The sequence below is a fragment of the Phascolarctos cinereus genome, unplaced genomic scaffold (assembly GCF_003287225.1).
Source record: "Phascolarctos cinereus isolate Bilbo 61053 unplaced genomic scaffold, phaCin_HiC Scaffold_2;HRSCAF=192, whole genome shotgun sequence".
Classification (NCBI taxonomy): domain Eukaryota; kingdom Metazoa; phylum Chordata; class Mammalia; order Diprotodontia; family Phascolarctidae; genus Phascolarctos; species Phascolarctos cinereus.
This window is the reverse complement of record NW_027555625.1, coordinates 311883555-311911389: the sequence shown is the minus strand read 5'-3', so window position 1 is coordinate 311911389 and position 27835 is coordinate 311883555. Positions and strand designations below refer to the sequence as shown.

Genomic DNA, 27835 nt, shown 5'->3' with positions numbered 1-27835 from the left:
TTTATATCATGTAACAGCTTTAATTGGTGGCTATTTCTCAGAGATTAGGATGCCCCAGATGTAGGTTTTCTGAAGTTTTTGTTTGTTTGTTTGTTTTTTTTGGGTGTGTGTACCACAGGGAAGAGTCAGGCCATTTCTTCTCCCCTAAGGAAGTTTCTGAATTGGTCTTCATTAATCCTGCTTTACAACACAATACTTTTTTCCCCCTTTAGCAGATATATTGTCTAAATCAAGCTGACCCAAAGATACTAGGATCTTAGGTAGTTGCAGATGATGGTGCTAATTAGAACCATCAGGACCTCCTCATGGAGCAGGTTTGGGAACCTTTATACCCAGTGTAAACACCCATATGTTTCTTGTAATAATCTTCCAAAGGCTTTTTCGTGTTTACTTCTGAAAGAACAAAGAAACAAGTGCCATGATTAGTGAAAAGACCATGGAAAAAGAGTTGGACAAATCAAAGGACCTAAGGCCAGTGCTAGATTTGATTCTTACCTAGGGCAAATCACTTCCCTTCACTAGGTCTCAGTTTTTCACTTTTAAAATGAGGGAGTTGGACACACCATGATTGATCACCTTTCAGTTCTCAGAGCCTGTGTTCTAAACATAGTCTCATTCAGCCTTGATATTCTGTGTTCTATGTGATGGAATACTATTGTGCTATGAGAAATGATGAGCCAGATGGTTTCAGAAAAACCCAGGAAGACTTATATGAACTGATGCAAAGTGAGCAGAACCAGGAGAACATTGTATGTAGTAACAGTAATACTATAATGATGACCTACTGGGAAAGATTTAGCTACTCTGATCAAGACAATGATCCAGGACAATTCCAAAGGACCCATAATGAAAAATGTTATCCACTGCCAGAGAGAGATCTGATGAATTCAGAATGCAGATTGAATTACAATTTTTTCCCTTTATTTTTTGGCCCTTTTTCTTTTTTCTTTTTTTGCAATAGCAATATGAATATGTTTTGTATAAGACTTTACATATATAATTGCTATCATATTGCTTGCCTTCTCAATAGATGGGGGAGGGGTGGGAGGGAAGGAGAAAATTTGGAATTCAATTTTTGAAAACATAAATGTTAAAAATAAGTAATAAATTTATTTTAAAAAATTTCTACATTCTAAATTCTTTTCCAGGTCAGATTTGTTTGTTTGTTTGTTTTAAGGTCCCTTCCAGTTCTGACATTCTGTCTGTGTTCTGAGGTAACTTTCTGTTCTGTTTTTAATAACAGATTCCTCCCTTGCTCAGCTATGAGAATTGGCAGTGGGGGAGAAATGCAAAGTTTGAAGATGTGATAATTTCCCTCATGGAGCTCACTGTCTTGGAAATTTCAAATGTTTATATTTTCTGTTGCTTGAGTAAGTTGGGTAGCTACTGGAGTTGGAAATCTTTTGTTAAATGAAGGGTTTTCTTGTGTTGTTATCTATGTGGATCTGACCTGGAGATGCCAACAGATTAAACATTAGCATTTGACAACTTTTTATTTTATTTTTTAAAATATTTTTAGGCAATTGGGGTTAAGTGACTTGCCCAGGGTCGCACAGCTGGTGTCAAGTGCTTAATCTGAGGCTGGATTTGAACTCAGGTTCTCCTTACTTCAGGGCGGGTGCTCTATCCACTGCGCCACCTAGCTGTCCCAGCATTTGACAGCTTTTAAGTGGAGACTGCATATAGTCAAGGAATTGGGAGGATCTGCCTTTAAGCTACCTCTTCCTCACTCCTTCCTCCAATCAGATAGAATATAAGCATTTTTATCTTCTTTTTCCCCACCATGGGCTTAAGGTCAGGGTTACTCTTGGCTTGGTATTATTTCCTTTCTGCCTGCACAGGAAGACTATAAAAAGCTCTTGCTTGAGCTATATTACCTTGCTTCAGTATTATATTCTCCTCTCTTGACTGCTAATGACTTGACTTTCTTTTTGGTCCTGTACCCCCTAAGCCCTCATCCCAGCCCCTTGACTTATTATTGTTTGTATGCCTTTTGCCCCTCTAAAGAAAACTGTGATTTATAGCCTAAAATCTCTCCAAATTGAGTGACCGGTGATAAGCACTCACTCTTGATGGCACAGTGGGTAAGAGAGATGAACTTGGAGTCAAGATCTGAGTTTAAATGCCATCTGGACACTTATTTTCTGTGTGACCTTGGGCAAGTCACTTAACATTTCTCAGCTTTGGTTTCCTCATCTATAAAATGGGTATAATAATAGCACTTACCTGCCAGGGTTGTTGCAAGGATCAAATGAGTTAGATAGGTGTAGTGCTATGATATTTAGGTCTTTCTGCCTTGTAATCCATTAATGGAGGGTTTGGCTTACACTCCACCTCTAAGATTACTCAGAAAGGAAGGAATGCCTCCTAACTTGGCACTCTCTAGTTAGTCACCAAAGAAAACCAGTCTCTTAAAGTAACTGAATTTCCTGCTTCTGCTATCAATATTCAGGGATGGCCCTATGGGAGCTGAGGTTTTATTGGAGTGTGTATTTGGGGGAGATCAAGATCATTTAGTTCATTTCCCTCATTTTACAGATGAGGAAACTATGCCAAGTGTGATGGATTTAAAGGAGTGTTCTAAGTCTTTATCCCTCAGGTCACAAAATACTACTCCTGCCTCAACCAACCTGCTGTAGTACTTGAAATCTTGTTCCTCCCCCCTTTCCCTGTGAGAGTCACCACTTGGTGGAAAGATAGTGTCTCCAGAGGGTCCCTGGACTGTAATGTTTTGTTTGGAAGTGACCTTAGAAACCACCTACTTCAACCCCTTTATTTTATATGTGGGAAAACAGTCCTAGAAGTGATTTTTTTTTACAAGTCATACAATGTTGATGAGTCATAGAATCATAGATTGTCAACACTGGAAAGATCCTTTGAGATCAGTGAGTCCAACTCCTTTTTGCATAGGAGGAAATAGAACAGAGAGAAGTAGTGACTTGTCTAAGGCCATACAGCAAATAAATGGTAGTGTTCTGGGTTAGAACCATGGTCTCCTGTCCCTGATTTCCATGCATGCACTTCCTAACTTCCATGCCTCACCTTTAGCTAACCGGTTAACATACCCAAGTTCAATGGATGACCCATAAATATCTCATACCCAACGTGTTCAAAACATGTTACTCCTAAGCCTTCCTCTCTTCTGAATTTCCCTATTACTGTTGAGGGTGCTGACATCCTCCTCTCAGCCACCCAGGTTTACAACTATGGCATCATCCTTGACTTCATTCACCCCACACATCCTCTCCATTGCCAAATATTGTTTCTACTTTCACAACATCTCTTAAGTCTCCTTCTTTGCTCTCACAGTCACCACCCAACTTCAGGCCTTTATCACCTCTCACCTGGATTATTGAAATCACTTCTTAATTGTCCTAGTCTGGAGTCTTACCCCACTTCCACCCACCTTCCATTTGGTTGCTAAAGTGATTTCCCTAAAGTATGGGCCTCACTGTGTACGTTACTTCCTTACTTGATAAACTCAGTGGTCTCCTTTCACCTCTAGGATGTAATATAAAGTTTTCCACGTAGTATTTCAAACTCTTCACAAAGTGACCCTTTCTACCTTCCCAGTTATTATAACTTACTCTCTTTCATGCATGCTATGACCTAGCTACACTGACCTGCTTCCTTCTGTTTCTGTTTTCTCCCATTTCTGCTTTTTGCACTGGTCATCACCCATGTCTGAAAGACTCCTTCCTCTCTTCTGTCTCTTGGAATCCCCTGGCTTCCTTCAAGATTCAACTTGAATGCCACCTTCTGCTGGAAACCTTTCCAATTAAATACATCTTCTATTTATTTTGTATATATCATATATATATAATATCTATATCTATGTGTATACATATATCTTTATATATATTTTAATAAAAAGTCTTTTAATTAAATCTCTCTCTCTCTCTCTCTCTCTCTCTCTCTCTCTCTCTCTCTCTCTCTCTCTCTCTCTCTCTCTCTCTCTCTAATTTTTTTTATTTAAACTCCCTATGGGCTGTGACTATTTTTGCCTTTCTTTGCATCCCTAGGACTTTGCCCAGTGCTTGGCACATAATAAATATTAAATAAATGCTTGTTGACCAAGTATGTACTTTTGAATATGGTGCAGCACCAGGCAACATCTTAAAAACCCACATAACAAAACTTTGATGATTATTCAGAAGTAGCAATAACCTAGAAAATGAAGGCTGGTTTGGGGGTCAGGAACACCTGAGATCAAGCCCCATGTCTGACACATATTAGCTCTGTGAGCTTGGACAGATCATGTGATTTCTCTGTGCAGCAATCTGAGACTAAATTTCAGAATAGTTGCTGAGCTGCATTGTTTGGGGGAGTTTCCATATGGGTAGTCCCGTACTCTCATGAACTTCTGCATCTGGACCAAAAAAGATTAGAAAAAAATTATGAGGTAGCTGATTTGCCTTCCTCCTTTTCCTTTGTGGTTTGCTTTCCCTCATCTTCATAAAAAAAAATTAATTAAATGCCTGGTAGCGCTAATACATATAACCTAGGAGTTACAATGGATATAAATGAAGTTGACAAAGTATAGACTGGGGAGTAGGAAGGTTCAAATCCTGCCTTGATCACTTAGTTATGTGACCAGGGACAATTTATTTAAACTCTCTAAGCCTCAATTTTCTGCTCTGTAAAGTGGAGATAATAACATCTGCAGTATTTACTTGACAATATTATAGGATCATAGGATCATAGATATGGAATTGGACCTTAGAGGCAAATTAGTTCATCTTCCCATTTTACAGTTGAGAAAACTGAGGCTCAAGGAGGTTAAATGACTTATATTGTAGATTTGGAGTTGGAGGCCATGATGTGGAAACTGAAGGCCAGAGAAGTTAAATGATTTGCTTGAGGTCATCATGTAGTTACTGCTGTTATACTGGGCATACTGGTAGAAGAGGCAGTGGCAAAATTTGAGCCCTGGTCCTCTGATTCCTAGGGCAGTAATCTTTCCACCATACCATGATGCTATGAAGGATGAGTGAGAAAAATGTATACAAAGTACTTTGTCCACTAAAAAGTGCTATAAACTTAAAAAGTACTATGGGAATATCAGTCATTTTTACCTGCTAATAATAACTACACTCACATACACACAGAAACACACAGACACACACATACATACATGCAAGGGTGTCCCAAAAGTCTTAGTGCAGCCTTAGAACTGTATTAAGATTTTTAAGGGGGCAGCTAGGTGGCACAGTGGATAGAGTACTGGCCCTGGAGTCAGGAGCACCTGAGTTCAAATGCGACCTCAGACACTTAACACTTACTAGTTGTGTGACCCTAGGCAAGTCACTTAATCCCATTGCCTAGCGACAAACAAACAAAAAAGACTTTTGAGACACCCCATATGTATCGTACCTCGCCTTGGACCTATAATTTCGTTGGTAACAGAATTCCAGGCAAGAAAACCTATTTTCTAATGCAAATTGACAGTATCTGTGGAACTTCAAGTCACCAAGTTGCTTGGGGGCATGGAAAGATTAAGGGAACTTGCCTGGGGTCACATGTCCAGCCTATGTAAGTCAGCCAGTCAGTCAGTTGAAAATCATTTATGTAATATTGAGGAGGAACTTGAACAGGTCTTCCTGACTCTGAGACTGACTCTCTGTAATAACACTGCTTCTAATTTATGTAGCACTTAAAAAATAATAGTGATAATAATCATTAATATAGTGACACTAGTGATATATGTCACCCAAATGTTTTAGATTATTTATAATGGTATGCATGTAAAACACCATTCAGGACTAATCATTTCCATTGCATACAAAGGAAGGCTCAGTGTATTTGGGAGACTACCAGGGGAAGTTGAGGAGTAGCTTTTAGTTTGGACTGAGGGTTTGAGGGAAATTGCTTATTTTAGATCCTCTGGGTGATGCAATTGACATGGTTACTGTCTGTTGACTCCTTCCCTCTTATATCTTTCCTTCTCTCTTCCTCTATCTATTTTTCTTTCCTAGTTCCAAGCCCCATCTCTACCTTTTGGCCACAAGCCCCATAAGCACAAAGAAATCACATATGTCTTTTAAATTTGCATTTAGGATGGGGATCAGGAGAGCGATCCATCAAGTTTCTGCCGTATTTTGTATGGCAAAATTACTGGAAATTACTAATGAAATCATAGGCCCAGAGGAAAAAAGATATATACAAGATATAAATAAATAACATGTGCACACACTCACACATACACACATGTGCATGTATAAGACAGCATCTCAAGCAGTTTTAAGAGAAGTGCATTTCCCAGCTACCTGCACTGCATTCTTTAGATGATTAAGCATTAAAAAAACCACACACACAAACAAAACAATTTTTAATAGTGATCTTTCGGAAATGTGTTATCCATATCCCTTGCCCTTTAAACACACTACATTGAACAACCTTTGACTGACAGGGAAAGGAGTAAGCGTTTGGTGTTTACTATGTGCCAGATGTTGTGCTGGGTACCTTACAAACATCTCACTTGGTCCTCACAACAACCCTGTGAGATGTGCTATTATAACCCCATTTTACAATTGAGAAAACTGAGGCAGGCCGAGGTTATGCGTCTTGCTCAAAGTCACAGAGTTAGTAAATGTCTGAGGCTGTATTTGAACTTGGGTCTTCCTGACACCAGAGTCAGCTTTCTATCTATTGTATCACCTGGGTGCCTCAGCTTGTTGACTCAGGAGTCTCATCCTAAACACTAGTTCATGTCCCATGCTATAATAAAATGATAGAATTCCTCAGGGGGTTTTGAGCTGGACTGAGCTGGACCAAACTTTTTGTCCCTGTACTACGAAGAGCTCCAGATGCGGGGGTACACCTTAGAGTCAAGACCACCTGGCTTTAAGCCTTGCCTCTGACTTCTATTGGCTGTGTGATCCTGGGTTAGTCACTCCACCTCGTTGAGCTGCAGGAAACTCTCCAAGATGAGAAGCTTCTGATGTGGGCTGGTAGAGGGAATTCCTTCATCAGAGAGTTCTTTATATCCATGAAATCACACATTCAGTTCCTATCCCCTAGCCTACTTACTGCTCATGAACTGAGGAGGGAAGCTAACAGAAGACACCTACATTTATATTCTTTTTTTTTTTTGGGTGAGGCAAGTGGGGTTAAGTGACTTGCCCAGAGTCACACAGCTAGTAAATGTTATGTGAATGAGGCTACATTTGAATTCAGATCCTCCTGACTTCAGGGCCAGTGCCATACACACTGCGCCACCTAGCTGCCCCGCTGCATTTATATTCTTGAATGATATGATATGGTCCAGGTAATCATCTCTCTAGGACTCATTTTCCTCATTGGTAAAATGGAAATGATAATACTAACACTACCTCACTGTCCCATGGAGTGATTGTCCAGAAGGTCTCTTGTGAATCGTAAAACAGGATCAAAATAGGAATTCTGCATTTCCATCATAACACATTAGAATTCACCGCTGCTATAAACACAGGCAGCTAGGTAGCATGGTGGATAAGAGCATTAGATTTGGAGGCAGAAAGACTAAATTTCAAATCTTGTTTCAGACACTTATATGCTGTGTGACTCTGGGCAAGTTGCCTAATTTGTTTGTCTCAGTTTTCTCAGCTGTAAATGGCAGTAATAATAACAGGGCTATTGGGAGGATCAGATGGGATGATATTTGTAAAGCAATTTGGAAACTTTAAAGTGTGATATAAATACCAGCTCTGGCATAGGCTCTGGGCTTCCAAGCACGGAGTGAATAAGAACACAATAAAGGATTAAGCAGAGCTGAGTCTAGGCTGTGGAGCTGAAGTTACCTGGAGCTACCTGGCTTTTGTTACTATGTAACACTCAACCACATCCCAGCAACTAAATAATTCAAGCTGACGGAGCAGCCATTTCCTCACTCTTTGTTTTCCACTGAAGCATCTCGGTCCTACGCAGACTTCTCAAGGGTGGGTGACTGAATGGAGCACACTCTTCCTTGGCAGTGGCAGGTTATTTGGTTCAAGTTCCCATATAGTATCTTGTCAGGGAGCCTTCCCATGGACTTACCAGTTTAAGGGCCACAGGGAAGGAGGCCACAGGAAGTTGGAGACACTTATTTTATTTATTATGGGGCCAGAAAGAGCAAAGCCACAGAGCAGGTGCACATCTGGTAATTCTATTGGATTCTGCAAGCATTTGTTGTACACCTACTATGTGCTAGTGCTGTGCTGGGCGCTGGGGGTGTAAAGAAGAATATGAAAACAGTCTTTGCCCTTAAAGAGCGTACATATCTACTGGGGGCGGTATATAGGTGTGAGGAGCAAAAATACACACAAAGATAAGAAAATACACAATACCTGGCATCCCAAAAGTCTTAGTACAGTTTTAGGCTCTATGTACAAAGTAATGATGTGGGGTGGGAATCTAACATTCAAGGGGATTGCCTTTGTGTGTGAGGTGGCATTTGAGTGGAGCCTTGATTAGAGGTAAGGATTCCATGAGGTGGAGGCAGGAACAGAGAGCATTCCAAACATGGGCAACAGTTTGTGCAAGGCGTGGAGATGGGACATGGATTGTTCTAGAAGTGAGCTACACTGAGTAGATCAGTTTGGTTGTAATCTTGGATGAGTGGTGTTGAGAAATAATCTGAGATACACCTGGAAAAAATAGAGCACCGGCCCTAGAGTCAGGAGGACCTGCGTTCAGATCTGGCCTCAGACACATGATACTCACTAGCTGTATGACCCTGGGCAAGTCACTTAACCCTGACTGCCCTGCCCCCCCCCCAAAAGTTTGGAGCCAGATAGTAAAGGGATTTAAATAACAAACAAAGGAGTCTATATTTATTGTAGAGGCCATGAGGAGCCACAAAAGCTTCTTGAACAGAGGAGTAACATGGTCCAATTTATGCTTTAGGAATATCAATTTGGCAGCTGGGTGGAAAATGGATTGAAGAGGGGAGAGATTGGTTGCAGGGAGATCAATTAGAAAGCTATTATTTTAAGGGACAGCTAGGTGGCACAGTTGATTCTGGAATCGAGAGTACTTGAGTTCAAATGTGACCTCAGACACCAGCTGTGTGACCCTTATCATGGCCTTCAAAATCCCTTTCAGCTCTAAATCTATGATCTAAGTCATTTAACCTCTGTAAGCCTCAGTTTTCTCAACGGTAAAATAGGAAAATGAACTAGTTCGCCTCTAAGGTCCAATTCTAAATCTATGATCCTATGATCCTACAATATTGTAAAGTAAATATTGCAGATGTTATTATCTCCATATTACAGAGCAGAAAACTGAGGCTCAGAGGGTTAAAAAAAAAGCTATTGTTTTAGTTTAGGAGAAAGACCTGAACTAGGATAGTAGCTGTGTGGGAAGAGACAGATGTAAATAAGAGCGATTGTAGAAGTCCAATTGACTAGACTTGGCAGAATTGTGTATAGGAGGTGAGGGAGATGGACCAGTTGAGTGTGGATCTGAGGTTATGATCCTGGGTAACTGGCAGAAAGGCGATGTGAGACCAACTGAACATTGATAAGCATCTGTTAAATTACTACATGCCAGAAAGATAGAGATAACAAAGAAAGATGAAACAATCTCAGTTCTCTCTACTCTGGCACTTTCCTTCTAGGCCAGGGGTTCTCAATGGTTTTGTGTGTGTGTGTGTGTGTGTGTGGTTGTATGTGATGACCCTCTTTGGCAGTCTGCCAGAGCCTTTGGATGCCTTCTCAGAAAAATGTTTTTAAATATGTTAAATAAATTGGATTGCAAAAAACCCCCACAATTATATTGAAATAAAGATGTAATTTTTTTCCCATCCAAGTTCGCAGGTTAGGTATCCTTGCCCTAGAGAGTATTCCACATAAAGAGAAACAGAGAAGTTAGGAAGAGAGAGGCTGTGGTTCTACTGGGGCCATTGCTCCGTTCAGTCACGGTTGCTGTGTTGGGAAGGGGCCGTGGGGGTGAAGGCAACTGATTGTAGCCTGGAATAACCTCCGTCTCCTATACTGCACATACTGTTATCCTGTATAGAGCTTGTTTTTACATATTTGTTTGCTTGTTGTCTCCATCATTGGATTGTGAGCTCCAATGGGTAGAGTCTGTCTTTTGCCTCTTTTTGCATCCCTAGTATTTAGCATAGTGCCTAGCACATAGTAGATGATTAACAAATACATACATTTTTCTTTTGTTTTTGTTAGGCAATGGAATTAAGTGACTTGCCCAGGGTCACACGAGTAGTTAGTATTATGTGTCTGAGGCTGGATTTGAACTCAGGTCCTCCTGACTCCAAGGCTGGAACTCTATCCACTGCACCACCTAGCTGCCCCTATGATTAACAAATACTTATTGACTGCTTGGCTGACAGTGAGATGAAGTTATATAGAATGCCTAGGGCAGAGGCAAAGGAGGGCAAAGCCTTTCCTCTTTCCTACAGCGATGGTAAGATGAGCTTTAAAGGCTCTTCCTTCCTTCCTTCCTTCCTTCCTTCCTTCCTTCCTTCCTTCCTTCCTTCCTTCCTTCCTTCCTTCCTTCCTTCCTTCCTTCCTTCCTTCCTTCCTTCCTTCCTTTCTTTCTTTCTTTCTTTCTTCCTTCCTTCCTTCCTTCCTTCCTTCCTTCCTTCCTTCCTTCCTTCCTTCCTTCCTTCCTTTCCTTTCTTTCTTTCTTTCTTTCTTTCTTTCTTTCTTTCTTTCTTTCTTTCTTTCTTTCTTCCTTCCTTTCTTTCTCTTCCTTCCTTCCTTCCTTCCTTCCTTCCTTCCTTCCTCTTCCTTCCTTCCTTCCTTCCTTCCTTCCTTCCTTCCTTCCTTTCTTTCTTTCTTTCTTTCTTTCTTTCTTTCTTTCTTTCTTCCTTCCTTCCTTCCTTCCTTCCTTCCTTTCTCTCCTTCCTTCCTTCCTTCCTTCCTTCCTTCCTTCCTTCCTTCCTTCCTTCCTTCCTTCCTTTCTTCTTCTTCTTTCTTCTTTCTTTCTTTCTTTCTTTCTTTCTTTCTTTCTTTCTTTCTTCCTTCCTTCCTTTCTCTTCCTTCCTTCCTTCCTTCCTTCCTTCCTTCCTTCCTTCCTTCCTTCCTTCCTTCCTTCCTTCCTTCCTTCCTTCCTTCTTTCTTTCTTTCTTTCTTTCTTTCTTCTTCTTTCTTCTTTCTTTCTTTCTTTCTTTCTTCCTTCCTTCCTTTCTCTTCCTTCCTTCCTTCCTTCCTTCCTTCCTTCCTTCCTTCTCTTTCTTTCTTTCTTTCTTCCTTCCTTTCTTCTCTTCCTTCCTTCCTTCCTTCCTTCCTTCCTTCCTTCCTTCCTCCTTCCTTCCTTCCTTCCTTCCTTCCTTCCTTCCTTCTTCTTTCTTTCTTTCTTTCTTTTTCTTTCTTTCTTTCTTTCTTCCTTCCTTCCTTTCTTTCTCTTCCTTCCTTCCTTCCTTCCTTCCTTCCTTCCTTCCTTCCTTCCTTCCTTTCTTTCTTCTTTCTTTCTTTCTTCCTTCCTTCCTTTCTTTCTCTTCCTTCCTTCCTTCCTTCCTTCCTTCCTTCCTTCCTTCCTTCCTTCCTTCCTTCCTTCCTTCCTTTCTTTCTTCTTCTTTCTTTTCTTTCTTCTTTCTTTCTTTCTTTCTTTCTTCTTTCTTTCTTTCTTTCTTTCTTTCTTTCTTTCTTTCTTTCTTTCTTTCTTTCTTCCTCTCTCTGTCTGTCTGTCTCTCTTTTCTCTGTCTCTTTCTTTTTTTCTTTCCTAGCTAAATCATAGCCCCATTGTTTGGATGAGCCTCAGATCTTTTAAAACACTGGCTGTAGAAGCCACTTTATTCTCCTGTTGCCAGCAGGCCCTTAAAGCATAAAGTGTCATGGCTACGGTGATACCTCTGATATCCCTTTTCCACTAGCATCCATCTATTAGGTGTACAGTGCTGGGAAACAGATCTAACCATGCCAGTCTCCTGCTCAGAAACCTTCAAGGCTCCTCACTGCCTCCAGGCTAAAGTGTGGACTCCTTAGTTTGACATTGAAGACCTTCCACAATCTGACCCTAATTTGCCTTTGCAACCTTATTTCATGCTACTCCCCCCTTTCTAGTTGTACCAAACTAGATGGGGCAGTGGATAGAGTACTGGACCTGGAGACAGGAAGACTTGAGTTTAAAGTCAACCTAAGATATCTGTGTGACCCTAGGCAAGTCACTTAACTTCTGCTTCAGTTTCCCCAGCTGTAGAATGGAGATAATAACAGTACCTACCTACCTCCTGGGGTTGTTACGAGGCTCAAATGAGATGATATTTGCAAAGTGCTTAGTGTAGTGCCTGGAACACAGTAAGTGCTGCATAAATGCTCATTCCTTTCCCTCCCCTATTAGTTATGTTCCTACCTCTGTGTCTTTACATAAGCTGTGACACCTGATGTGCAGAAAGCAATTCTTTCAAAGCTCGGCACAGGTGCCACCTCTCATTTTGTCTTCCCTTTCCCAGGTGAAAGGATTCTCTCCTTCCTTAATATTCTTGGACAGCTTGATTAGAAACTTATTACTTATTAATAATGTATTTACTAGTGTATGTATTTTAGTTGTCTTCCTGGATCCTATCTTGCCTCCCAGGAAAATATAAGCTTCTTGAAGGTACTATTTCATTTATTTTCTTTGCACCCCACCCCACCCCCCAGTATTTAGCACAGAGTCTTTCACATTTTGTTTTTTGGGGGGAGATAGTTATCCTCACTAGCACTGGAAACAGCTGTCACAGATGCAGAGGGCTAACTAGTCTGTAACTAAGAGCTGCCTGAGTCATTAACTGGTTTGCCCCTGGTATCTGTTAGAGACAGGATTTGAACTCAAGTCTTAACTGATTCTTTTTTTTTTTTTTAGGCAATTGGAGTTAAGTGACTTGCCCAGGGTCACACAGCTACTAAGTGTCAAGTGTTTGGTCTGAGGCTGGATTTGAACTCGGGTCCTCCTGACTTCAGGGCCGGTGCTCTATCCACTGTGCCACCTAGCTGCCCCCTTAACTGATTCTAAGGCTGGCCCTCTACCCCATTATACCAAAATGCCTCTTGTTTTGCACATGGTAAATATTTAATAAATGCTTGTATAATATTGTTTATTATTGTTGGATGTGTGCATGTCTTATCTCTCTGTTCTAGTTTAAACTCCATAAGGGCAGGGACCTTGCCATATTTAAATTTTTATATATCTCCCATCCATAAGCACAGGGCTCTTCCAATAATCCAATAAACATTTATTAAGTACCTGCTATATGCCAGGGACTGTGCTAAGTGCTGGGGATACAATTAATAAAAAGAAAGACAGTCCCTACCCTCAAGGGTGGCAATCTAATGATTCCACAGGCTCACACAGGCTTACAATCTAATGATTCCACAGGCTTATACAAACTTATAATCTAATGACTCCGCAGGCTTACACAAGCTTACAATCTAATGATTCCACACAGAAGATGAGTGTAACTTTGTTGAATTTGTCTTTCCTTGTGTCCCCAGTGCTTAGGACAGTGGCTGGCATACAGTAGATACTTAATAAATACTAGTTGATAGAGTGGATGAATGAATTAAAATTCCTTCGCACTTAGTCCCCCAAGGAACTCTTCTTTTAGATGATAAGATGAGTAAAGTAGGCAAGTTCCAATCCATTTAATACCATTTACTGGTCTGGCCAGGGCTGAGGATGGGCATACAGATTGGTCTGATGTGATAAACCTAAGAAAGTGTAAACAGCTATCCAAACAAAACTATAATGTTTATTTAGCCGGTGAGACTTGATCATAGGAACATAGATTTAGAGCTGATAATGTGCCTTAGAGGTCATCTAGTACATCCCCCTCATTTTTCATATGAGGAAACAGAGCCCTAGAGAGAGGGGAAATGATTTACTTGAGGCCATGCTAGTGAGGATGTCAGAACTAGAATTTGAACGCAAGTCCCTCTTCTACTATATTGCATTGCTTTGATTCAGAAAGGGGTAAGAAGAGAGGGTCTAATTTGAATCTTATAGAAAAGTAAATGGGGCTATAAAGCATAAATAAAATAACAGACAAGAGTCAGTGTGGTCTAGTGGGTAGAGATTGGTCCTGACAGTCTGAAAGACCTGGGTTCAAGTCCTTCTGATGAGTACTGATTGTGTAACCCTGGTCAGATCATGTAACCTCCTAGTGACCTAGGCAGCTCTCTGAGGCTGTAAGTTGCAGAGCTGGTTTGTGTTGGCAGAAGGCATTTCCACACTGGGAGTACCAGTGAAATAATTTTTCTTTTTGGTTGTTCAGGTTGTTTTTTTCTTTTGGGCAGAGATACTGGAGTGGTTTGCCATTTCCTTTTCCAGTTCATTTTACAGATGAGGAAACTGAGGCAAACAGGATTAAGTGACTTGCCTGGGGCCACCCAGTTAGTAAACGTCTGAGGCCAGATTTGAACTCAGGAAGATAAGTCTTCTGGAGTCTAGGCCTGGAACTCTATCCCGCTGCACCACCTAGCTGCTCCTAATGAAATATAGGTCCTTTCTAAAAGAAAAATTAGCAAACAAATTATAAGGAAGGAAAAGGGAGTGTCTCTTTTAAATGAATTCCTCAGCATGAACAAAAGATATTGAGTGACAGCACCTGACCTGGGCTTGAGAAGCAGAGAGGTCCAGTGAGAAAATTGTTGGACTTAGGAGTCAAGAAAACAGTGTTTGGGTTCTAACCCTGACACTGAGGAGGTGGCATGGTAGAGTTGAAGGCACCCTGGCTCAGATGTCAGAGAACTTGCATCTGATGCTAATTGCCTCTGTGATCTTGGGCAAGGTTACAGCGGAATTGTCCTGGCTCTCAGATTCCTCATCTGTAAAATAGGGTTGGGTGGGGAAGGGGTTGGACTAGATGTTCTCCCAGCTCCTTTCCAGCAATGGGTCTATGATTGATAACTTAATATTTGTGTGACAGCAAAAATCTTACAGAATCTCCCCTAGTCTCTAGACTCATAGAGTAGGGGAGTCAGAAGAGATCTTAGAAATCTCAGCAGCATCATTCAGTGGAAAGGGTGCTGATTGTATAGTCAGAGAGACTGGATTCAAGCCCCACTTTAAGTGTGACCTTGGGAAGATCCCTTAACCTCTATGTTGGCTTAAGTTTCCTCATCTGTAGTTTGAGTTTACTATCCATTCATGGGGCAGTTGAATCAGAAAGCTCCTGAGGCCTTTACCAACTTTCTAGATCCATCATCCTATGAGGAGGAAACTTAGGCCTTGACATTTCTCCTCCCAAGGTCACACACAGGTAATAAGTTGCAAAACCAGGATAAGAACATCCATCTGCTGATTCCTGAAGCTGGTGCTTTCCCTCTTCCATCATATACCATTATCATCTCTCTGAGCCATAATTTTCTCATCTATAAAATGGGCATAATGATAAGTTCAGGTGCACAGGGTTCTTTTAAGGGAAGGGTTTTGTAAACCTTAAAGCCTAAGTAGACATGACCTTTCACTAATCATTAATGCTGCATTTTGGTGCAGGGCTTTATCTGAGGCTCTAAGAACACGAGAAAAACAAATTCCAGGAACAGAGAAGAGAACCCTTGGAATAATATCTGAAGGGCCTGTTTTCAGAAGCATCCTAAAAGCTGGAAGGGCCTTTAGAAGTCATTTAGTCCAGCTTCTAATTTTGTAGATGGGGAAACTCAGACCCAGGAAAAAAACTAGTGACTTTCTCAAGGTCACACAATGAGTTGGGAAATCATAAAATCATAGATTGTAAAAGCCAGGAGAAAATCTAGAGATTGTCTAATATAATGCCCTCATTTTATAGGTGGGGAAACTGACAAAAGCTGCTCCGTGACTGGTCTTGGGTCACACAGTAAGCCCTAGAATGTCAGAGCCAGAAGGGACCTTAGAGATAATAAAACTAATGATGATAGTTCATATAGTACTTTAAGATTTGCAAAGCACTTTACATATGGTATCTCACTTGATCCTTACTACAGCCCTGTGAGACTGGTGCTATTATTAGCCTCACTTTATAGATAAGGAAATTGAGACTGAGAGAGTGCTTTTCTCAGGGTTACATAGCTAATAAGTGTCAGTTGCAGGATCTGAACCCAGGTCTTCCTGACTCTAAGTCTAGCACTCTATTGTAGCACCCTAACTAATTAATCTAATCATGTAATTAGAGACCACCTAATTCAGTTCCAGGGCAGCTAGGTGGTATAGTGAATAAAGTGCCAGGCCTAGAGTCAGGAAGACTCATCTTCTTGAGTTCAAATCTAGCCTCAGACGTTTACTAGCTATGTGACCCTGGGCAAATCACTTAACCCTGTTTGCCTCAATTTCCTCACCTGTAAAATGAGCTGGAGAGGGAAATGTCAAACCACTCCAGTATCTCTGCCAAGAAAACCCCAAATGGGGGCACAGAGAGTCAGATATAACCGAAACAACTGAACAACAACAAAAAATTAGTCTTGCCATTTAAGAAGTAGGGAAATAGAAGTCCAGAGAGTCTCAGGGACTTGTCCCAACATGCCATAGAGAATGAATAGCACTGCCTGTTTTTTCCACCTACCTGTTTTTGATGTTTTCATTTCTGGGAGAGATCTGTTGATGGAGATGTCAGAGTTTCTTCATTGTTGCAGCATGGGCAGAGTAACTTTAAAAAAAGGCTGTGGTGTTCTAGACAGAGTGGGGAGCAGGAAGGAAGAAGACAGAAGCTTGAGACCAAGGAAGGAGGAGATGGAGTGGGAAGAGAGATAGGCAAGAACTGTCTCACCAAGTCATGCAATGATCCACTTAGAAGGGACTTGGGAGACTGTCCAGTGGAGCCTCTTACTTTTTGCAGGTGGGGAAACAGTGGTCTAGTGGGGCTCAGGGACTTAGCCAAGCTAGCACAGGGAGTGGGAGGCAGTGCCTTTACTTGCTTGCCTTTCCACCTACTCCTTGAGGGTTCTTTTGTGGTTGTTCCAGAAGAGTTCTCCGTGTTGCCTCCATTTCTTTCATCCCTGCAGCACAGGCATAGAAATTTTGATGCTAAGTTGTGGCTGGTTAGATGGAAGAGGGGAAAAACTAAGACAGGAGAGACACAAAGACAAGGAGTGGACAGATAAGGAAGATTGAGTCACTAGCCAGAGGACAGGCATCAAAGTGCAGGGAACAAGACATAGGGGGAAAATGGAAATGGGTGGGCAGCTGGGGTGGGGAGAGACAGGGGAGATGGAGAGGAGGGAGAGAGAGAGAGAGAGAGAGAGAGAGAGAGAAGAGAGAGAGAGAGAGAGAGAGAGAGAGAGAGAGAGGGAGAGAGAAGAAGGAGGAGGAGGAGGAGGAGGAAGAGCGTGCTTTGTTACAGAATCATAGAATGTCCGAACTGGAAGGGGCCTTAGGGACATGCTCCAAAATTCTCTGTGGTTTCATTCTGCCTACAGGTTAAAATCCAAACTCCTTGGTTTAGTATTTAAGACCCCTGCCTACTATTCCAAACCTTTTTGCTTTTATTCCCTTAGGACACCCTTCCACTCCATCCAGACCTCTCACTAATCCCTGAACATGTCATGGTCATTCCCTTTTCCAGTCTTTGCTTATGCTATTTTTCCTGTATAGAACATGTGTCTCCTTCCCTCCTCCCCACCCCCCTTGTCTTTTAAGTTCCAGGTCAAATCTCCTATCGTCCACTAGGAGGCGTCATAGTGTAGTAAAAGGAGCAATGCCCCTAACGGCAGGGAGAGATACTGTATCTGAAACACTGACACAGAGAAAGGAGAGAGTTGTATTACATAATGACTGAGCTAGAAGGGATCTTAGAGACGGTCTAGCCCAGTTCTTTCCTTTTTACAGGCAGGGAACAGAGGTCTAGAAAGCATTAATGACTTGCCCAAGCTCTGACAGATTTGTTTTGCAATCTTGACTCTGCCATAAAGGAGAGAGACAATGCTTGGCTCCCTAGAAAAAGCTCTAAATAAAAATGAATTGTTATCGTCACTCTCTTTGCTGATGCTTTTGTCCACAGTGACTTCTCCCTTCTCTTGTCTTCTTCAGTGATACTGTGGTCTAATGGAAAAAGTGCTTGACTAGAAGACCTGGTGATTGAGTTCAGGCTTTAATACCTAGCTTTGTGATCTTGTTAGGTGCAACCTCTTTTTGAACATCAGTTTTCTCATCTACTGGATATAATAACAATTACACTGCCTACCCACACGGTTGTTGGGAGGAAAGCTCTTTGCAGATTGTGAAGAGCTATGTTTGTATTAACTTATACTTATTTTCCATATTTTTTTGCCTGGTATTAGTGATTTGCCGTGTGTACATTCCCTCTACCCAACCACATATGGTCCAACCACACTTGGGATACTGTATCTAGTTGTGGCCACTACATTCTCTAAGCTCGTTGAATAGCTAGAATGTATCCTGAGAATGGTGCCTAGAGTGGGAAGCTGACTCAAAACTATGCCTTAGAAGCATCATTTGTAGGTCCTGAGGATGCCTTCTATTTAAAGGAGCAAATTTATTGTTTTGGATTGATCAAGACATAAAAAGCACACTTACGATCTACTGAATATTGAACTTCAACAGAAGTGATACTGATATGTTTTGAACCAGAGTTTGAATTTGGAAATGGGATGTATACAGAGTATCTATGTGGGATCTGTTTTTAACTAAGTTAAGAGATAACTCGTTACTACTTTAGAGGGAGCCCAAAGCACATAAGTTGAACTCCCTAGTTCAGCAGTTCTCAAAGTATCATCCCCAGGCTTCTGTAGGTTCCCAAGTTCCTTTTAGGGGGTCTGTAAGGTCGAAACTATGTTCACCCCAATTCAACCATTCTGTAGAGCAATTTGGAACTATGCCCAAAGGGCTATGAAAGCATGCATACCCTTTGAGCTAGCAATACCACTATTAGCTCTGTATTCCAAAAGAGATAAAAAAACAAAAACAAAATGGAAAAGGACCTATATGTACAAAAATATTTGTAGCAGCTTTTTTCCGGGGGCAAAGAACTAGAAATTGAGGAGATGCCTATCAATTGGGGAATGGCTGAACAAGTATGTGATGATGATGGAATACTATTGTACTATAAGAAATGATGAGCAGGATGCTCTCAGAAAAACCTGGAAAGACTAGCATGGGCTGATGCAAAATGAATGTCCTGTGTACAAAGTAACAGCAGTATTTGTAAGATGACCAGCCGTGAATGACTTAGCTATTCCTAGCAATACAGTGATCCAAGACAACTCTGAAGGACTTTGGATGACAAATGCTTATCTATCCCTAGAGAAAGAAGTGATGGTACTTTTCTCCTCTTTTGTTATATTATTTTATTAGTTATTTAATTAAAATTATGTTGAGGAGGGCATCTGAATACAGATTGAAGCAAACTCTTTTTTTAACTTTATTTTTCTTGAGTTTCTTTTTGGTCTATGTTTTCTTTCACAACATGACTATTATGGATATATTTTTCCCTGACTGCACATGTATTATCGAATTGTTTGCCTTCTCAGTGGGGGTGGGGTGGGGTGTGGTGTGGAGGAAGCAAGGGAGAGAATTTGTAACTCAAAGTTTTAAAATGAATGTATTGTTTTTACTTGTAACTGGGGAAAATAAAATAAAATACTAAACAAAAAAAACTACGTTCATCAAAATACTAAGACATTATTTGCTGATTAAAATCCTCTTTCCCTTTTCAACTACGTATTTGTATGAGGTTAGATTTTTTTCCTATGCTGGAACTAAAACAATACATTGCAACAGATTGAATACAAAAACAGATAGGGGAATCCAGCTGTCTTCTATTAAACTAGACATTAGATTTGCAAAAAGATGTAAAATAATACCACTTTTTTTTACTAATTTTTTTTTTGCTTTGGAAAATATATTTTCCATAAAATGTTATTTATGTTAACATGTAATGGGTTTATTATTATTTTGGAATTAATAAATATATTAAAATTTAACTGTTTTAATTTTCTGATGCCATATTGATACATATAAGCCACATAAACAAAAGTTATTTGAGATCCTCAATAACATTTTAGAGTGTAAAGAAGTCCTGAGACCAAAAAGTTTGAGAACTGCCATCCTGGCTAAATCCAAGTCACTTTCTCTCAAAACTCCTGAGCAAGAAAACTGAAATAGAAAAGTAAATAAAAGATGAAGTTTAATTGAATTGCAGTATTTTGGTGCATGGGAAACAAACATTACCATCAACTAGCCCTACTGGATTGATTGGGTTTATTTCACTTTGGGTTAATTTATATCATGATGAGGCTACATCTGAGTTTCTTTCCCCTAGTACACAGTGCAGTATGATCAAGAAAGACTATTGACTGGACTAGGAGCATGAGGACCCAGCCCGAACACTAACTAGCTTTTAAACCCTGAGTAAATCCCTTTACTTCTCTCAGCTTTAGTTTGTCTATCTATAAAATGGTAATAATAATATTTGCAGTATTATCTCACAGGGTTGTTGTGAGCAAAGTGCTTTATGAACCAGCAGGTGCCATGAAAACATGAGCTGTTGGTATGGGGTATAGGGAAAGAGCATTGTATTTGGAATCGGAGCAACTAGGTTCAAATATCAGCTTGGCTACTTACTACATATATAATCTCTGTTTCCCTACTGAACCTCAGTTTCCTCATCTGTAATATGAGAGTATTGGGAGAATAGTTGAAAAAATTATGGGATATGAACATAATGGGATATCATTGTGCAATAAGAAATGAAGATGACAAAGAATTTAGAGAAACAAAGGAAGATTGTATGAACTGATGCAAGAAGCATAAATAGAACAATATATTCAATGAATACGATAATGTGAATGAAAAAAAAATATCACCAAAATGAAGTTGAACTCTAAGTAATGGAAAAAAACCAGTGAAGGACCTGGATGAACACAAACCTTTTACCTTATGGCAGAGAAGTGGAATAGGAGAGACCATTGCATATTTTCCGTTTTTCAGTTCAGTTTCCTTGCTTTGTTTTGAGAGAAGGTAGCTTGGATTTAGCTAGGGCAACAGTTCTCAAATTTTTTGGTTTCAGGACCCCTTTTAGACTTATAAAACCATTCAGGATCCCAAATAGCTTTTGTTTGTGTGGGTTGTCAGACATGATTTCTGTCATAGTTGTTTTTGCTTAATTATATATATTTTTTTCACAAAGGAGGGCTCAATCAGCGGGAGGTGGAAATGGATAGGGAATGATGGTGATATTTATATGTAGACACAAGAACAATAAAATGAGTTTAAAAACAAATAAAATAAAATGAGAGAGTTGGACTGAATCAGAAGTGTCAGGCTCACTGCTACAAACTGCAAACCTGCAAAAAACTACTGTGTTTGGTCCAACCAGATTCACATGTAATTGGGAAATGTTTAACAAAATAAATAAAAATACGATACAATATTTATAACAGGAATTTGTGGTTTTTAAAGTCAATATGTGATTCTCAGGGATCACAGTTTCTCTTTGAAGGCCTCTTCAAACTCTAAATCCTATGATACCATTTAGCCTGGAGGAGAGGGGACTTGGAGGAAATGTGAGCGCCGTCTCCAAATATTTGAAAGGCCATCATCTGGAAGAGGGAATAGACTTGTTCCTTTCAGATAAAACCTAAGGGTAGATTTTTAAGTGCATGTAAGCAAAAATTTCCTAACAGAACTATCTAACAAAGGAATGGGTTGCTTTGTGAGGCAGAATTCCCTATGTCTAGCAATGTTCAAATAAAGTTCTGTTCAATGTTCAAGTAGATAGCCATTGCATCTACAACTTGAGGAATCGTCTGGAGGGGATTCCTGCATCTTATAGAAAGGTCTCAAAACTAAAATCTGGGGCTCTCCTGGCTGCTAGTCTACTGCATATTCCAACATATAGGGTGGATTGTGTCTCATTTTCTATCCATGCTAAGGCTAACCTTGTTTCTTGGACTCAAATCTAAATCTAGTCTGATTTATTTCAAACATTTTCTTACCTATCAGAAGATCTCAGAGCATTAGCTCTGCAACTCTCTGCTTCCAGGGACGAGGAGGGCTCCTTTCAACACTGTTTTTTTCCAGACTTTTCTCTCAGACAGGTGTTCATCTCCTGGCTGAACATAAGCGTGGAGGTAAAGGAAAGCTGTCATGTTTCTGCATTTATACTCAAGAAATACAGTTTAGGCTAAGGACCCTTTCCATGGAATTCACAGATCATCCTCCAAAATTTGGATGTATCCAAATGTATCCTTTTAAACCTTGAGTAAATCCCTTTACTTCTTTCAGCTTTAGTTTGTCTATCTATAAAATGGCAATAATAATATTTGCAGTATTATCTCACAGGGTTGTTGTGAGCAAAGTGCTTTATGAACCAGCAGGTGCCATGAAAACATGAGCTATTGGTGTGGGGTATAGGGAAAGAGCATTGTATCTGGAGCTGGAGGATGTATGGCATATGGATACATATGAAATAAAGTGTTTGGGAATAGAATGTGTGTGTGTGTGTGTGTGTGTGTGTGTGTGTGTGTGTGTGTGTGTGTGGTGTGAGACAAAGTCACATAGAATAATAAAATCACAGAATCTTAAGAGCTATAAGGACCCTTAGAGATCCTCTGGTCTAACCCACTTCAAGGTAGAAATCCTCTCTCCAATATCCAGAATGGGTGGTCATACAGTCGCTGCTTGAACAACTACAAAGACTTCAGGAGCAGACTCCATGATGACTGGAGAGTTTTCCCTATTAGTAGCAACTATCTTTCTTTCTTTCTTTCTTTCTTTCTTTCTTTCTTTCTTTCTTTCTTTCTTTCTTTCTTTCTTTCTTTCTTTCTTTCTTTCTTTCTTTCTTTCTTTCTTTCTCTCTCTTTCTTCTTTCCTTTCTTCCTTCCTTCCTTCCTTCCTTCCCTCCTTCCTTTTCTTCTCCTCTTCCTCCTCCTTCTCCTCCTCCTCCTCCTCCTCCTCCTTCTCCCTTCTCCTTCTTCTCCTTCTTCTTCTTCTTCTTCTTCTTCTTCTTCTTCTTCTTCTTCTTCTTCTTCTTCTTCTTCTTCTTCTTCTTCTTCTTCTTCTTCTTCTCTTCCTCTTCCTGAAATATAATCCCTTGTAATTTCTCCTCCTCTGCATTGTTCCTAATTTTGCTATCAAGAAGATTCTAAGAACAAGAATTGTTTCATTTTTGTCTTTGTATACCCAGCACATAGCTATGTCTTCCATGTAGCAGGTACTTGTTTGATTGATTGGCTAAACATCCTGAGTTTTTTTAACCAGTTTATTATATGAGGTGATTTCCAGTCTCTCTGCCTCCACTATCTTGGCCTGGCTTGCTCTGGACAAGCTTCAACTAGAAAGAATCATGGAATGTTAAAGTTGAGAGGGACCTTAGAGGTCCTTCCAATGATGGGTAACTCAGTACTCATAAAGGAGCAAGTTCTATTACTGGATAGATCTGTATCTTCAGGTAAAATCTGCCTTCTCCCCCGACCCAAATCCCACTCCCATTGAACATTTTGCAATAATGATTCTTTTGGGGTCTTTTCATCCCATGATTCTTTTTTTCTTTCCCATTAATCCCATTAATTGTTCTTTCATTCACATTCTAGTCTTTGGGATATATGGTGAGAGTAATCATGTTTCCCCAAAGTCTCCAGGTTGAACACCCCTATTTCCTTCAATAATAATACTAAACTATTACTAGTAGTAACAATTATTTCACTGAGTCAAGGGTATGTAATTTCATTGGTTCTCTACAATTGCGGCTTGAAATACATGTATAACATTGTAAATAGGTATTTAGATGTTGCCTCAGGAGCAGGGAGGTTGTAACTTGCCTCTGGTTACCCAGCCAGAGTAGGACCGAACCTAGGTCTACACTCTCAGTGATGTTTGTTTTTACTTGAGTTCAATTAATCATCTCTATGTAGGTAACTCTAAAAACTATAGTCCAGCCCTAATTTATTATCAGAACTCCATTTTCACATCTCAGGCTGCCTGTTGACACCTCTACTTGTATGTCTCATCAACGTCTCGAACTCAACATGTTTATAATGAAACTCATCATTCTCCCCAGAAAGCTATCCCTTCCTCCAACTTTCTATTTCTAGACATCCTTCTAGCCGCACATATGTCTTGTCTTATAGTTGTCCTTGACTCTTAATACTCCTCACCACTCTTCCCTTCCCAAAATTCTATTGGTTGCCATATCTTGCTCATTCTTTATAACATCACTTGAATCTGTCACCTCTGCACTTGTGGGGACATGATACTAATTTTAGTCCTCAAAACATCTCATTTCAACTATTATAGTAGCTTCTGATTGAGCTCCCTGCCTCTCATTTCTATATTCTGTAGTCTACTTGCTATACAACTACCAAAACAATCTTCTTAAGAAACAGCTTCAACCATATATTCCTCACTTGCTCAAAAACTTTGAGTGACTTCCTATTGTCTGTAGGATGAAATCCAAACTGGCATTCAAGGCTCTTCACAGTCTAGGTCCAACCTACCTTTCTAGCCTTATTTTATAATCACTCTCCTTTATACACTCTGCATTCCAAATAAACTAGACTAGTTCTTCCTTGAGCTAAACCAGGGGTGGGGAACCTGTGGCCACAGGTTCCCCACCCCTGAACTAAACATTCATATTCCTGCATATGTAAATTTCCATGTCATATTGCCATATATCCAGCATGTACTCCCTCCTCATTTGAAAAAATGTTCAGTATTCTCTGACTTTCTGTGACCACGTTTGGGGTTTTCTTGGTAAAGATACTGTAGTGGTTTTCCATTTCCTTCTTTAGCTCATTTTACATATGAGGAAACTGAGGCAAAGACGGCTAAGTGACTTGCCCAGGGTCACATAGCTAGTAAATATCTGAGGCTGGATTTGAACTCAGGTTTTCCTGACTCCAGGCCTACTTCTCTATCCACTGTGCCATGTAGTTGCCCTTTAAAAAAATAATTAGGGCCCAGAGTTGACTAGTTTAGAGAAATGAATGAAGAAACAATTGATATATTTAGAATTTAGATAACTTTTCTCTTGGGCCTAAAAAAACCTCCTTTGTTTTACCACTGAGCTCCACTTACCTGCTGCCTAGCAGAGATTGGTGTGGAAACCTTTATGATGTCACCTAATCAGAGAATCATCAAATTCCAGACTGAGAAGAGACCTTGGAAAGTCATCTGGTGACCTAGGCAGCTTCATCTTTTTTGTGTGTGTTTTGGTCTCTGCTATTCTGGTGAAGCTGAAGGACCCTTTCTCAGAATCTTGCTTTTAGTTACATAAATGAAATATATAAAATTACACAGGAAGATTTATTAAAATTTTTTTAAAAAAGATAAATTGATTGACCCCAGGTTAAAAACCACTCAATATAGTCTGATACCTTCATTTCTTAGAGAAGGAATTTGAGGCCTAGCAGGGGCAGCAGGCTTATCTGAGGTCACACAGCTGAGCTAGGGCTAGGACCTAGGTCTTTTGACTTTTAGTCCATTATTTTTTCCATTGCACATCCCTGGATTCTTGTTAAGAATGGCCTGGCCTTCCTAGCTCTTTACTTCTCTACTCTAGAGAGACACCTATTCATCTCCTTCTATGGGCCAGGTTCACCAGCACTCCAAAGTCAGTTTTTACACCAGGCAAGGAACATACAAAGAACTCGTGACTCAGAAAGAGATTAGTTTAATGTCAATTCAATTAAAACAAATATAGGTTCATTGATCTAGCCCTGGAAGGACCTCAGAGACCATCTAGTTCAACTTTTTTGATTTTATAATGAAAAAACTGAGATTCAGGGAAGTTAAATGACTTGCCCAAGATCACATGGATGATATGTGTGCAGCTGAGATGGGACTTGAACCTTGGTCTTCTGGATCTAGACAGAGGCAACGCTCCTTTATATGCAATGCAAGACCTGTGTGCTGTGCTGAAGATACTCACGTGAAAAAAGACAGTCCACACCCTCAAAGGACTTACAGTCTACTAGGCCCATAAGATGTCCATAGATAAATGAAAAATGGGGTAGGGCTGTGATAAATCATAGAAAAGATCCCTAAAAAAGTGGTCTAGAAAAGCTTGAAGAGCAAGAGGATTCTGGGGGATTCGGAAGAATTCTGAGAGGAAGAGATGAGGTAGGAGGATGGTGAGGAATTGAACTTGAGGAATGTGGTAATTTCATCCTTTGAAAAGGGGGGAAACCAGCAAAGGAAAATTCTATTCTGGATCTGACTCTCACTAGTAGGGAAAAATGAAAAACTTGTTGCTGGGGTGGAAATGATGGAAATTTTCGTGGGAAAGTGATGACTCTGTCTTAGAGAAGGAAAAGAAATGGGCGACCAGTTTTGTATGTGCTTTAGGTTTTGGGAGAGTAGACTTCAAAGTGTTCAGAGGAAAGACAGGCAGGATGTCATGGAATAAAATACTTTAGGTGAAGACAGCCCAGTGTAGATGAGAGAAACTCAAGGATAAAATTTTGAAAACAGAGGGAGACAATGTTATTGAGGAAAAATGGGATTTACCTGAAGGATGATCATGTGGATATACAGTGTACTCCCCCACCCAATGTAGTTGTGGTGTTTTGGGTTTTTCTTTTTTTTTTTTGGGGGGGGTGATAATCAGGGGACTTGCTCAGGGCCACAGAGTTAGTAAGTATCTGAGGCTACATTTGGACTCAGGTCCTCCAGACTCCAGGCCCGGTCTCTGCTCATTGTTCCGCATAGCTGTCACATCCCAAATTAGTTTTAAACAGAAATTATACATAAGATGGAAGTTGGGCCACACCACTGAGGGTGAATACGAGAGCATGCATATTTCTGTAAAAACAGTGTGAGGAATTCTAAATCTTAAAATAAGCTGAGGCTGGAGAGGGAAGCTAAGAAGAACAAAAAGTTTTTTCTTTTTTTTTTAAGCTATATTAGGAGAAAAAGAAGGGAGAGGACCTTTGATGTAGATGGGTTCATGATTATTAACAACATAGATAAGATCTTGCTGCTCATTTCTCATGTTTTTCTTTTTTTTCTGTTTTCCCTTAAAAGGAGAGTGACCTTTATACTAGAAATGACAGAACAAAAATGACTAATAGGGAGATGACACCTAAGGTAAGTAAGGAGGTTGTAAGAGAATCCTCAGCTGCTTTTGATGAATTCATGTCACCTGGCCCTGAAAAGCCGTGTCTGTGGGTCTGGAAAGCATTGGCAGACATGAAGACATGGGGAAAGGGGAAGGGGAGGAAGCTCCATCCTTGTTTCCAGTGTTCTTGTCCTTTTGTTTTGAGCTGGTTGCCCCAGATTCTTTGACCTGGGTTCATGACCCTTTGCTGCCTCAGACCAGTCTCCCTTCCTTTGTCTTTAAAGCAACCTGATTCTTATTGCTTCTTCTGTTCCTTGGAGCTTGACCTTGGGCTGCTTGTATCCACTGATCTCCTAGCTCTTTCTTCCCTTTGCTAATTTCCATTGGCTTGTCTACCAGCCTGCTTGTCAATGATCCTTGTGGGCCTACTCCCAGCCAAGTGAATACCTGATTTTGACCTTTTTCGGCCTGCCTCATCCAACTATAATGCAAATCCCCCCACAACACCACTTCATAAGTGTCTCTTGACTGTATGAGATTGGATGTTTCCTTGGGAAGGGAAGGAAGGAGAAGATCTCTGGAGTGAACCTTGTTGTTGTTCAGCTGTTTCAGCTGTCTGACTCTTTGTGACCCCAATTGGGGTTTTCTTGGCAAAGATACTGGAGTGGTTTGCTATTTCCTTCTCCAGTTCATTTTACAGATGAGGAAACTGAGACAAACAGGGTTAAGTGACTTGCACAGGGTCACACAGTTAGGAAGTATTTGAGGTTGGGTTTGAACTCAGGAAGATAAATCTTTCTGACTCCAGGCTCAGTGCTCTACCCACTGTGCATCTAGCTTTCCTTGCAGTAGGAGCAGACTTGCAAAACATCTTTCTCCATTGTGATGCGCCACTCCCCCCCCCCCAATCTCATCCACTCTTTCGTTTTCTGCAGTCCATTCTTA

The 27835-nt window shown here is 40.4% G+C and overlaps 1 long non-coding RNA gene across 5 annotated transcripts in view; it reads right to left on the bottom strand.

The window, feature by feature from the left end:
* Positions 1-27835, bottom strand: part of LOC110211368 (uncharacterized) — a 72932-nt gene continuing 45097 nt past the window's right edge. The window contains exons 1-5 of one of the 5 annotated variants that reach the window (XR_002325370.2): positions 24910-24945; positions 21831-21947; positions 16442-16874; positions 3624-3770; positions 1-393 (exon numbers count right to left, since the gene is read on the bottom strand). This is a non-coding gene — a long non-coding RNA (uncharacterized LOC110211368). Of the gene's footprint in view, positions 394-3623; positions 3771-16441; positions 16875-21830; positions 21948-24909; positions 24946-27835 lie in introns of those variants that run through there. The other 4 variants (XR_002325371.2, XR_013484780.1, XR_002325369.2 and 1 more) reach the window with 4 other exon arrangements.